We start from the raw sequence: 14860 nt of genomic DNA, 5'->3' as shown, positions 1-14860 counted from the left end.
ACATGGTTCAATGGTTATAACAATAGTTTTTAACATATGTTATTTATATGGTATGGTTAGCATGACCAAAAATTATATGAATGTGTCGATATATATATGGTATGATTTTTATAATCAAGGTTTCATATGCACCATATATTGGGTCTTTTATAACTTATACCCTTGAAGGTTTAACCATAGGATATGGTTATTATAACAAAAAATGTTCATGTGATGTTTTTGTATTATAAGGCATAAAACCTCTATGGGTTTGACCCTAGAGTGCAAACCCTAGAAATTATATATGTAAAAAAAATTCCATTGCATTAAAAAAGTGTGTTTGTGAAGTAAAAGGCCGAGGCTTGTTATTTTTGTAGTTTGATTATAATTGTTTTCATGACAAATCATAGATTTTTTTCCCTTTTGGATATTTTTGAAATGTAAGTTTATGCGTGGGGTTCTTAGAGTATTTTTCTAAAGCTGCAAAATAAGGAGAAAGCTATAGAGATTGTGAAATGATGTGATTGGAGTTGTTTTTGCATCATAATTGAAGATGCAACTCCATTGGAGGTGGACAGAGAGACTAACCCCCATTGGGTGAACTTCGTTCTCAATCTTGTTTGTGTTCTTTTATGTTACCTGCAGTTGTTTATATATATTATGATATTTTTAATATATTTTTGTCAAGATTGATATCTTTCATTTTTGTAACCTTGATAAGTCATAGGCTCACGTTCAAACATCCTAATGATCTAGGAGATATATGCATCATTCCTATTTTGATAAATTATGCTTATTAAATTTCTTGAGTCTTGTATATTAGCATATATTTAAGTGAATTTTAGAGATCTTATAAAATTTATTGATCAATAACTCATTTTCCTATGGTTGATTAATCATAATTTTGAGAAGTTTGCAATCATCTTATGCTCTACTTATAATTAAGAAAATAATTTAGTTTATGTTGTCTCCATTATATCTTAACTAATAATAAATCTCCGTAAACCCCCTAAGCATCATTATAAAAAAAACAAAATTGAATCAAAATAACAAAAAAACCACTAACAATATAGATAATATACAATTAAAAGAAATAGAAGGAAATGATTATTTATCCTCTAAGTGGAAACACATCCCACATACTAGTCTGAGGTTGCTATACAAAACAAAACCAAGTCATATTGGGACGTGCAATAATGTTTTCTCCCTTTGTTGAAGACATTTCAACAAAAGTGGTATTTCACATATCAACACCATCCTATAGATGGTAGCTAATTTTGTTGTCACCATCATCGAAATCACTCTATTTCTATAACTATTTTAACACCTCCTTGAAATCCTCATCCCCTGAGTATGCCTATCATTATACATCATGGGTGAATTGCTCCATGTGCATAACTTTTCCCAAAGTTGTGATATTTAATATGGTTGGAATTTAAAGCATGTTTTTAAACTTATTTGTGCTTCCCTTCTTGGACTTGATCAATAAATGAAACTTTTGTAGAAATGTTGGGTCCCTATAATACTAGTGATTACCCCATTACTATTGTAGTTATACCCCTTATTAATATTGTTGTGCCCCTATTGCCCCCATATTGTTATTACTGTGCCCCATAGAATCTCTCTATTGTTATTTTTGTGGCTTTATACTATTATTGTTAGGTCGGCTGGATTATATTGTGACTCCTTAGACTCCTATATATAGAAAGGAGATTTTGTCATTTGAATCATCAAAGAATTGTTCATTTATGTAATGTAAAGGAGGTTTCCCCCTCGAAGAGGCTGAATTCTAAGGCGTTGATCTATCTTTTCTATCTTTTCTTGAGCTGGTTTCATAACATTTGGTATCAGAGCTTTGGATTCTACGGTTTCGCTGCTCCAAACAGGTCATCGTGGACTTTTTGCTCTAACTTTTTTTTTGCGATGTTTTAGAAGTTGTAAAGAAAACCCATTTGAGAAGAAATTGCGCCAAATGTCAGGTCAAAATTTCAGCTCTTTTCGCGCTCTATTTGCGGAGATATGATCTGAGGAAGTTGGTCTTTTTGCAGACACCTGAATTACATTCCAAACAGGTGACCTGCGGAAAATCGTCATATCCTTCTTTTTGAGAATCGGATTGAAATTTCGTAAGAAGGTACAGAAAGCGGACGGACTGTAGTTTTCTTGTATATATTTTTCAAAGTCAACGGTTGAAACAGTGACACGTGGCACTTCATACGAGTTCGCTCTACTGAACTTGTCTATAATCAGGTCACTATGGGAGATTGTGCATAACTCTTTCTTGGAGAATCAAATTTGGATCAGACTAGTGGCATTGGAAAGAGGACACAGAGGGCTACTACAGGTCACAGTTTCAGAACTAGATGATTCAAATTTACAAAGATACATCAGATTCAATATCAGGCTTCTACAAAGTGAAAAAAGGTGTGTAGTTTTTTTTTAAATTTTTGTGTAAGCTTGGTTTGAAGGAATTCAAAGGGCATAGTAAAGCATTATTATCAGTAATTGATGCCCCAAGGAAAGAAAATGCAAACACCTAGTAAGCAACCTGAAATCTCTAGCATGACTTATGAAGAAGAGGAAGAAATGCAACATGATATAGCAAAATTACGAGACCAAGTGCAACAAGTGTCACTTGCACAAAAAGGAACAGAATCTAAGATGGAATTTTTAAACAAAGGCGTAGAAGCTAAGATGGATGATTTGAAGATAGATTTGAAGACAGACATGGAAGATTTGAAGAAGTTGCTACAAGAAAGGGTCACTAATGGTGAAAGGATAGTAAAGGAAACTCATGATGAGAACAAAAAAAATGTTAATAATGATTCCATAGACTCTAATGTTGGATCGAAGACCCACCATATTCCAAAAATCAATATGAGGAAGTTTGATGGCAAGGATCCCGCAACATGGATATTACAGATGGAGCAATTCTTCGATCTCAATAATGTGCAAAACACACAAAAGGTACGTATGGCAACTTTATATTTGGAACCAAATCAGTTTGTATGGTATCAATGGCTTTGCTCTCGTAAACAATTTATCACTTGGGCAATTTTTACAGAAGAATTGATAGCACATTATGAGAATACAAAAAGCAACACTTTTTTTAGCAAATTGATAAGTCTCAAACAAAAGGGTTCAATAATGGAGCACATTGAGGAGTTCCAAAAATTGAACATAAGGGTAAAAGATATTCCAGAGGAGCATAGGATTGATGTGTTCATAGGGTCTTTAAAGGATAATATCCAACATGATGTTCGCCTTTGGGAACCTGATTCATTAGAGAAGGCATTCAGGTTAGCAAGAAAAATGGAAAGCAAAATTATGGCAACCAGGAAGCATACCACTCACAACTATAAAGACGGAAGTGTTGTTGCCCCTAGTCTTCCACAACCTATAAGGTTGACACCGAAAAATTGGAAGAAAAAAGAGCAAAAGGACTTTGTTACAGTTGTGATAGAAAATACACTAAAGGTCATAAGTGTGCTGAGAAGAAATTATTCTACATAGATTGTGAAGAGGAAGAAGAAAAGGAGCAAGAAAGGTCAAAAGAAGAGGATATACTCCAGGAACAAAGCCTAGATGAAGAACAAATAAATCCGACCATATCTTGTAATGCATTGGCGAGAATTACCACTCCTCAAACCATCAAGATAGAAGGACAAATCAAGAAGAAAAAGGTAATAGTGTTGATTGATTCAGGAAGCACCCACAATTTTATTCATTGTAAGGTAGCAAAAGAATTGAATTGCTTCCTATATCCAGCACCAGAGTGTCAAGTGATGATTGCAAATGGAGGAACAATAAATTTCTCTGGAAAGTGCCATAATATCAAGCTATCCATGGGAGAATATGTATTGACTAGCCAATGCTTTCCATTCCAATGGGAGGTGCTGATGTTGTACTAGGAGTCCAATGGCTACAATCCTTGGGTACAATAGCTTTTAATTTTCAAGAACTTTTCATCAAATTTTCTACGGAAGGAAAGGAAGTTGAATTAAGGGGTATTGCAGGGAAACCAGGAAAGATAATCAGCTCTAATGGTATGACAAAGCTTCTAAAAATGGAGCAAAGAGGTGTAATTGCACAATTATGTTCGCTAGATGTTTCCACATCGGAATCATCTATTTCTCCAGATCTCCAAAAAGTCTTGGACAATCATTCCAAGGTATTTGAGACTCCCAAAGGTCTCCCACCTATGCGTGATCATGATCATGCTATTCATCTGATTCCAGGAAGTGTTCCTCCAAACATCAGGCCGTACAAATATCCCTATGTCCAAAAGAGTGAAATTGAACGTATGGTTGCAGAAATGCTAGAGGCTGGTATAATTCAACCGAGTCAAAGTTCTTTCTCTGCTCCAGTAGTATTGGTGCACAAGAAGGATGGATCATGGCGCATGTGTCCGGATTATAGGGAGCTCAACAAGCTCACTATTAAAGATAAGTTCCCCATTCCTGTCATTGATGAATTACTTGATGAATTGCATGGATCAATTTACTTCACCAAGTTGGATCTTCGTTCAGGATATCATCAAATTAGAATGAAGACTGAAGACATTCCAAAAAAAGCATTTAGAACTCATGAGGGTCATTATGAATTTTTGGTCATGCCTTTTGGCCTTACCAATGCACCTTCAACATTTCAAGGTTTGATGAATTCAATTTTCAAACCATTCCTTAGAAAATTTGTGTTAGTATTTTTTGATGATATACTAATCTACAGCAAGTCTTGGAAGGATCATGTTGAACATGTTGACAGGGTGCTACAACTATTGGAGGAGAAACAATTATATGCAAAAAGATCCAAATGTTTCTTTGGAGTCCAGGAGGTGGAATATCTGGGTCATATTGTATCTCATGAAGGAGTTAAGGTAGACCCTAGCAAAATTAAAGCCATTAAGGAATGGAAAATCCCCACATCCATAAAGCATCTGCGAGGATTTCTCGGGTTGACAGGGTATTTTCGCAAGTTTGTTAAGAATTATGGGAGAATAGCAACACCTCTAACAACATTATTGAAGAAAGATACATTTTCATGGACTCCGGAAGCAACAAAGGCCTTTGAACATCTTAAAGAGGCAATGTGCCAAGCACCGGTCTTAGCTACACCGGACTTCACAAAAACCTTTATTGTGGAATGTGATGCTTCAGGAAATGGAATTGGTGCTGTTCTAATGCAAGATGAAAGACCCATTGCTTTTGAAAGTCGTCCAATCAAGGGAAAGTTTTTAAGCAAAGCTATTTATGAGAAGGAAATGTTGGCAATACTCCATGCACTTAAGAAATGGTGACCCTACCTAATGGGAAGACACTTCAAGGTAAAAACGGATCATGATAGCCTTAAATACATTTTAGAACAAAGATTATCCTCTGAAGAGCAACAAAAGTGGGTCACAAAGATGTTGGGTTATGACTTTGAAATCATCTACAAAAAAGGGAAGCAAAATGTGGTGGCAGATGCACTCTCAAGAAAGGATGAGGATGTGGAAGCATTGTTGTGTGCCATTTCTATTATCCAACCAGATTGAATAAATGAAGCAAGGGAGGAATGGAAGAATGACAAAGAAGTGTGGGCACTTATTCGAAAGTTACAACAAGATTCCAGTACGTCTGATACATTTAGCTGGCAAAATGATTCGTTATGGTACAAAGATCGCTTATACCTCTGTAAGAATTCCCACTAAAACAAAAGATTCTTATGGAATTGCACACTTCTCCCTTAGGAGGGCACTCAGGATTTTTAAAAACTTACCACAGGGTTAAGAAGGAATTTTTTTGGGATGGCCTTAAATCAGATATTCAAAAGTTTGTGGCGGAATGTTTGGTTTGCCAACAAAATAAAGTTGAAACAATTAAGACACTGGGTCTATTACAACCTTTATCCATTCCAAGCCAACGTTGGGAGGAGGTTTCAATGGATTTTATCACAGGTTTACCCAAGTCTGAGGGAAAGAGTGTCATCATGGTGGTAGTTGACAAACTTACCAAGTATGCACACTTTTGTGCATTATCACATCCATTTAAAGCCAGTACAGTTTCTACTACATTTATGGAAACAATTCAAAAGCTACATGGAAACCCAAAGATTATTGTAAGTGACAAAGATCCCATTTTCACTGGAAATTTTTGGACAGAATTATTTTCTTGTCTTGGTACTGAGTTAGCTCATAGCTCATCTTATCATCCTCAATTTGATGGGAAAACTGAGATAGTAAACAAATGTTTGGAAGGATATCTTCGTTGCTTTGTATCTGATAAACAGTCACAATGAGTCAAATGGTTGCCTCTGGCTAAATGGTGGTATAACACTTCCTTCCATACAACAACAAAAATGACCCCATTTATGGCACTTTATGGGTATCAACCACCATCCATCACATCATATTTAAGAGAAAATTCTAAGGTTCAGGCAGTGGAACATCACATTGAACATCAACAACAAGTCCTCCAACTCTTAAAGGATAACCTCATGTTGGCACATAATAGAATGAAACAATAGGTACATCAACATCGTAGTGAAAGAAGTTTTGATGTAGGTGATTGGGTATTCCTACGGCTACAACCATATAAGAAAATGTCCCTCAAGCAAGCTAAGAAGGATAATAAATTATCACCAATGTATTATGGTTCGTACAAGGTGTTGCAAAAGATTGGTACTATGGCATACAAATTGGAGCTTCCTGCAGCTTCTCGATTGCACCTAGTTTTCCATGTTTCATGTTTAAAGAAGGTTATAGGCGACAAGCTCCCACTTCAAACAATATTTCCAGAACTTGATGAGGAAGGAAAAATTATATTGGAACCGGAAGTAGTCACAGAAACAAGAACTCGACAGCTACGAAATCAATCAATTTCAGAGAATCTTATCAAGTGGAAGAAGTTATCCGCTGATGATTCCACATGGGAGGATGAAAATTTTATGCAAAAGTATCCAGAACTACTCAAGCGTTGAGGACAACACTTTTTTGAAGGAGAGGGGCATGTTGGGTCCCTATAATACTAGTGATTACCCCATTATTATTGTAGTTATACCCCTTATTAATATTGTTGTGCCCCTATTGCCCCCATATTGTTATTAATGTGCCCCATAGAATCCGTCTATTGTTATTTTTGTGGCTTTATATTATTATTGTGAGGTCGGCTGCATTATATTATGACTCCTTAGACTCCTATATATAGAAAGGAGGTTTTGTCATTTGAATCATCCAAGAATTGTCCATTTATGTAATGTAAAGGAGGTTTCCCCCTTGAAGAGGCTAAATTCTAAGGCGTTGATCTATCTTTTCTATCTTTTCTTGAGCTGGTTTCATAACAAGAAACCCCATCCACTTATAATGCCTAGTTTGTTGCAACTTGCTCTAGGCCTATATGTGCTATAGTGGTTGGTTATATTTGTGGATTATTGTCTCCTCTCGCATTATGTAGTGTTTCTTCTTCTTGATAGCTTGCACCAAGACATAGAGTTCCTTGTCATATGTAGGGAAGTTGAGAACTGCCCCATGAAAACTTTTATAATGGTAGCATACAAACCTTCTTTTCTACAACAATATCACTCTCATATCATATCCACTCACTTATATCCATTTCAAGCAGTTTTTATGAGTTTGGTAATGTGAGAAATGGTGCTTGACTGGTCTTCTTCTTTAACACCTTAAATGACCCCCACTGACCCATTTGCCACTAGAATCTATTGCCACTTGTTGTTATGACATCGAGTGGTGCTGCTACTACTAAAAGTGAGACTATGAATTTCCTTAGGTATTGTTATTCCCCAATGAAACTCCTCAAATAAAAAGCATTAGTGGACACTAATCACTTCATTATGGCCTCCATCTTGACATGATCTATCTTCATCAACCCTCCACCTATCACATACCCCATATACACCAAACATTATTTTGAAAACTCAAACTTCTTGATATTTTGAGGTAGTTGGTGCTTCTTTAATTTCTCTAGCACCTGCATCAATTATGATATGTGTTCCTCCCAAGTAGAACTATATATCATTATATCATCCAACTAAACAATAAAAAATTAATCTATAAAATGGCACAATATATCATTTGGTAACCTCATAAACATAGATGGTGCATTGGATGGGACAAACATCATGAATAGCCTCTCATAGAAATGTTTCCTAGTTTTAAATATGGTATTCTAGGTATCTTCTTCTATAACTCGGATGTAGTCATATCTAGACTTTGTTTCCAACTTGGTGAAATATTTAGCTTGTTGTAATTGATCCAATAGATCATCCATCCTAGGAACAAGGTACCTATTCGGGAACCTATTTTTTCTTAATTCCATGTGAAAAATGCATATCTAGAAGTCCCATGCTTACTTATTACAATGATGATGGGAAGCCCACATGATGTGGTATTTTTTTGAATAACACCATGTTCTATTACCTATTGCAACTCTTCTTCACCGCACTTTCTTCTATAATAGACTACCTGTACAACCCAACATTCTACAACAACATTCTAGAAACAGTTGGATCTCATGCTTCACTTACCTCTTAGGCGGTATCCCATTAGGATCCTTGAACACATAAGTATACTCCTGTAGCAATTCTTCCAAACACTTTTTCCTTACTACATGCCTCCACGGATGACTATTCTCTCATGGACTCTTCTATAGACTATTTTTCTTTCATGAACTAATTAGTTTCTTGTCTTGGTTGGCACTTACCAGGGAAATTTTGGACTTGCGCCTAACTAGGTTGATGATGAAGGATTTTTTATCCTTCATGAGGTAGTATTGGTTGGATCTCTCCATGAAGATTGCATCCCACATGTACATATAGGGACTCCCAAATAGCAATCCACATACATCAAGGGGAACTACATCTAGTTGTACTTCATTAATAAAATACACTTGTAGCGAATCAAATTTTCCACTATTTTTTATCTTTATCTTTTCATCCTCATTTAACGCTCCCAACCCATATGGGATTTGATGATAACGAACTTCCAGTATGTCATAATGAGATTCTCCTATGATAATGGGTCGAACATAGCATCAATATTTGTCTACTTGACATGTATCTTTACATGGAAGAGCCTCGTATTTTATTTCTCCTATTGCCGAAGTCTAGTTAGATTCAATCACTTTTGCACTAATGTGTATACAATATCCTTTTCCATTTATGATATTGCTTCCACCAGATTAATTGAATTTATGCCCATGATATTTTTATTTCCAGTACATTTCCTTTTTTCTATGGGTCTAGCTATGGATGCAACTTCCAACATTTCTCCCTTGTATGACCATCAATGTTACAGTGGTTGTGGTGATTACTAGGATCCTTGCATTGGTATGTTGTAGTTTTTTTCCTTTTGTCCTTTTCCCCTTTCTACTCCTTCTTCCCCTCCTTGGAAGCTTCTTGGTGCTCTTTTTTCTTTCACTCCTTTGATTTCCCTTCCTTCTAGGTTATGTTCTCTAACTATTATGCCTATACACGAGTCTCATCTATTGATCTAGGCTTGAAAAACATCATCTTATTTTATACATGGCTATGTGTACCACCTATATATTTGACGATTATGTATGCATTATTCTGGGATATATCCAACATTACGGCCATCCTTCTAAATTTTGTGGTGTAGTCATGTATGCTCTTCCCAGCATGTGCCTGAAGTAATGCCGCTTGATCCACTAGTCCTGTACATACTTGATAGAGTAAAATTGTGAATTTTTGAGGGATTTGAAATCTGCCCACTTAGTCACTAGAGGATATCCCTCCAACCTCAAGGTATTTATGTTTGTTTCCAACTAGTTCTCACATGGCCTTCTAATTTCAGTCGATCAAACAAAATATTTTGCGCTTACCTTATATGGTTAACACTATAATAAACTTGTAATTATCGCAACCAATTATATAGGTTTGAACCATAAATCTCACCATTATATGACTTGATTTTGACACTCTCTACCATTTTGAATAAGTACTATGAATGGTTCATGGTACTTGAACTAGGTTGATCCTTTTTATGTTCTTTCTTAAAATCCCTCTCTAGTTCTTCCTAATTTTTTGATTTCACCTCTAGTCTGGCATAAACATTAGAACCTCTTCAAATGACCTAAAATTATTGGTTAAGGCCACCATGTGGAGGGTGCTTCTAGCTATGTAAAGCTCTCCTCTGCGGGGCCTTGTGGATTATTGATAGATTTGTTCACCATGGTTGGGGTTTTATGACTCCCATCTTACCCAATAAGGATCCCCTAGAAATCCCTACAATATATCTGAAGAAACCGTTTCTATTACTAATATGATCTATAATATTCCATGTATATTTGACTAAATAGTTCATCGTAATAGATCTAATGAAATTATTCTTAAAATTCAAAATATATAATATGACGTTTAATTTTTCCTTAGATTTATAGATTCATTAATTATTGCATTATGCTTATTCATGCAATAGATAAAATATCAAGATAATATAAAATAACAAAATAAAATTCACAAAACACAACTGACATGGGATATATCTTGGGAAACCCATCTAGAAGGTGAGGCTACTATGTTCTCTTTCTCATAATAGAAAATATGATGCAAGTACAAATAAGTGATACTTGTAGCCCATTGTTTTCTATAGTGAAAAAACCATGTCTATTTTCTTTCTCCCGATGTACCCTCATATATTGTGGACATATATGGAACATAAGGAATGGAATGAAACCCCTTTCCTCTTAGTGGATGGGCTATAATGCAACCCAATATCTTACTAGGAGTTAAGTATGACGTTCAAATTTTAACTAGAGTTACAATATGGACTCTTCTAGAGTCATCTTCATCATGATCATGGAGATATCAAAATTTCCATGTATAATTGGGGTTGACATCACATCCTCCCAAATTATGGTGGTCAAAAAAGGAAGGTCAAATTTAGAGTCAGATAAATTTTGCATACAGACTCGGATTGAGGTAATTATTGCATTATTAGAAAGGTATTTGTGTGTAGAATAGTATTAAAATGTGATATTATTTAGAGAAATGCTTTTACCCCCAAAATATGCCATTTTATATCTCAAACTACTTCTAGAAGGTTTCAAACAACAATTCAGTAAACTCAGACCCATTAGTAATAATGTTCCTGTGAGTTGATTCACGCACTTTTTCCACTCTAAAAGCATCAAGATGGAGGAAAAATAATATAATGATTCAATCTAATTGCAAAAAAACTTATAAACATTCCCATATCCACTTGTATGCCAAATATCCACTTTAAAGGGATCATTTGTGTTAAATGATTCAATCGTGGCCATTATCTTAGAAATCACAATTTAAATCCTAATTCCTACAATTCACCCATATTCATTATTAAGAAAATCACCAGTACACAAAACCTCCCAATGACACTCATATCCCTCCAAGGATAATCATATTTTATACAAGCTACCTTTCATGCTTTATGGCATTGGTCATGGTCCTTGGTCCCTAACAACCTTACTAGGTGCCTAAGGGCCTTATTTTCCTCCCTTTCCCTTTACGGAGGCCTAAAGGTCTATATCCATTGTCCAATGAATTACAATATTAACTATATTTCCCTTCAATAACGAATATTTCCATTATAAGGTCCATAAGCCCAAGAAGCATTATATAGAGCCCAGTCCCTTGTTTTCCTCTTACAATTATCAAGTCTCCAAAACCCATCTCTCGCATAAAAAACCTTGTAAGAATAAAAATATTATTACCAAAGGCCAAATATCCATTCTAGAGGGGCAATGTGATGGCTTGAATATCAATCATGGCCTAGGGATTCACTTTCATCTTTTTTAATAAGAAAATGTTTATGAGAAACATAAAAAAATCATTCCTTGACCATTATAGAGATTCAGGATCTTTCCATCAAAGTAAACAATGTCAAAAAAAGGTGAGTGACAAAAAAAAATGGTAAAATTACTAAAATATTATTACTATCTTAACACTTTATTATCACATAAGTTTCTAAAGCACACACACATTCTTTTAAATGCCTATTTGGTAAACAACAAGTAACCTTATTCACAGTTTGGAGATTAAGGAATTGATGTGTATTCTCCCCAGGAGTGCATTTTAGAATAACACATTTTCATTTTTTCACTCATCAAATTCATGAAAGATCTCTTTGAAAAATAAAAAATTTGGAAGGTTCATCATTGGGCCTACCTTTTCCATCCCATTAAAGAATTTTTTTTTGCCTTATTTTGTAAGTCCCTTTCACATAGAATGTATAAGTAGCTTGTCATGTAGAATAATAAAATAGTATCATGACACTTGAATTGATAAGTCATTTGTACCATTTATAAGAGATAAGAGCATCTTGAGATGCTAAGGGATAGATGATGGAGTAATCTTATAGATGATCTTGTAGAAAAAATTCTTAGTTATTAATTTTGGTCTAATAAAAGTGGCAATGTTTGTATTAAATGAAATAAAACCCACTGGTCAGCTCTATGAAAGAGAGCCTGAACTAGGAGAGTCTGGCTCTGTAGAATGCTCTACATTGTTCATGCACATTACACATTAAATAGAAAACATGGTTTTAGGGAAGTTAGAACAACATCCTAAGAAATAGAAACTAATTCCTATCTTGAGGTTATGTGAACCAACTCTACCTATTCTAGGATATTCTCCATTATCTTCAACACTCCCCCTTAATGGAGAATGGGTTCACAAATATGCCTATCATCTCTCTAAACATTTGAAAGTTAATTCTTCCAAGAGGCCTAGTGAAAACGTCTGCAACATTATCACATGTATTACAATATTCCAAATGGATTTCTTTGGATTGCACTTTCTCCCTCACAAAGTGGAATTGTGTATCAATATGTTTAGTGTTTTTGTGAAAAACCAGATTATTAACAAGTTTGATTGAAATCTGATTGTCGCATCTGATTATTGTTGCATCTATCTATTCTTCCCCAACATCCTAGAGAAGTCTCCGCAACCAAACTACCTCACACATTGCTACACAGATGGCTTGATACTCTGCTTCTGCTGAGGACAAGAAGACTGCATTCTGCTTCTTGCTGCTCCATGTGATCACCCCGGATCTAATGCTGAACACATAACCTGTTATAGATCTATGATCATCTACATTTCCAGCCCAATATGAATCTGCAAATCCTGCCAATCTAACATCAGAGGAGTCAGTGTAAATAATATCATAATCTATAGTACCTTGTAGATACCTTAAAACAATTTTCACTGCATTCTAATGGATTTGATGTGTCTTAGACATAAATTTACTTAGCACACTAACTACATAATCCAAATCAGGTTCGGTGGTGGTTAGGTAGATTAGACTCCCAACCAACTATCTGCAAAGTGTTACATCCGCCGCTTTTGAGCCATCCTCACACTGCAATTTGATGTTCTACTGCAATGGTACCGCTACAGGCTTACACTAATTCATCCTAAACTTTTCTGACAGGCCTTTGACATACTTTTCTTGGGAAAAAAATATTTGACCTGAATCTCTCCAAATCTCAAGACCTAAACAATATCTGAGTTCACCGAGGTGTTTCATTTCAAACACCCGTGACATTTGTTGCTTGCTTTGATTGATTAGATATGTAGCATCACCTGTAATGATCAGATCATTTACATACAACGAAATCAACACTACGCGACCTTGTTCATCATTCATGGTGTAAAGATTAGGGTAATTTTTATTTCTATTATAGCCAGCTTGTAGAAAAAATGAATCAATCTTTTCATACCAAGATGTGGGAGCTTGTTTTAGTCCATAAAGTGCTTTCTTCAATCTACAGACTAAATGTTCTTTTCCTTTCTGGACAAACCCTTTCGGTTGCTCTAGATAAACCTCTTCTTTTAGTTCTCCATTCAAAAATGTAGACTTTACATCTAGTTGGTGCATCATCCAATGTTTCTTAGTAGCTAAAGCAATTAGAATTCTGATAGTTTTCAATTTAGCTACAGAGGAGAAGGTTTCTTCATAGTCTATCCCGTCTTTTTGTGAGTACCCATTTGCTATGAACCTAGCTTTTAGTTTTTCTATGGTTCCATATGCATTAATCTTCATTTTATACAACCATTTACAACCTCTGGTTTGTTTTCCTCTAGGAAGTTCAACCAATTCCCAAGTGTTATTTCTGATTATTGAATCATATTCCTATTCCATGGCAGATTTCCATTCACTACATTCATTTGCTTCTTTATAACTAGACGGTTCAACTACATTCATCATACTAGTTATAAAAGCATTTTCCCTATATCTTGCATGCATTTGAGTTTTCCTACCTGATCTCCTGAGTGGAGGGGTGGCTTCAGACCTTATTTGATCATCATTTTCTTTTTCTTCATGTTGTTGTTGTTGTTGTTGTTGTCGTTGTTGTTGTTCATCCTCTGCCTTTGTCTACTGTTGACCTTGATTGTTCTCTGCTTCTTCTTCCACCAAGTACGGAATGTCCCATTCCTCATTGTGCTTAATAGATTCTTTAGGATCCTGGTCATGGAATTTGACATCTCTACTAACAAAAATCTTGTGAGTAGAGGGATTAAATAATCTGTAAGCTTTATACTGTGATCAATACCCTATAAAGGTACATCTGATGGCTTTTGAATCTAGTTTTTTTCTATCTTCCTTTGGAATGTGGGCAAATGCTTTAGATCCAAATATTCTTAAGTGTTTTACTACAGGCTTAAATCCGTATAATGCTTCATAAGGAGTTTCAGACTCAAGACTCATTGTAGGACTCTTATTTTCCAAATAAATTGCAGTATTCACTCCTTCAGCCCAAAAACCATTCGAAAAATTCTTACCTTTCAACATACTTCTAGCACATTCCACCGGTTTTCTGTTCTTTCTTTTTGTTAATCCATTCTACTGTGGAGCATGGGGTACCATGAATAGCTGCAAAATTCC

Source organism: Pinus tabuliformis, chromosome 2_1 (genome assembly GCF_031772625.1).
Source record: "Pinus tabuliformis cultivar Carrire ecotype Pingquan chromosome 2_1, CPIR1, whole genome shotgun sequence".
NCBI classification, from domain to species: domain Eukaryota; kingdom Viridiplantae; phylum Streptophyta; class Pinopsida; order Pinales; family Pinaceae; genus Pinus; species Pinus tabuliformis.
This window is presented reverse-complemented; position numbering follows the sequence as displayed.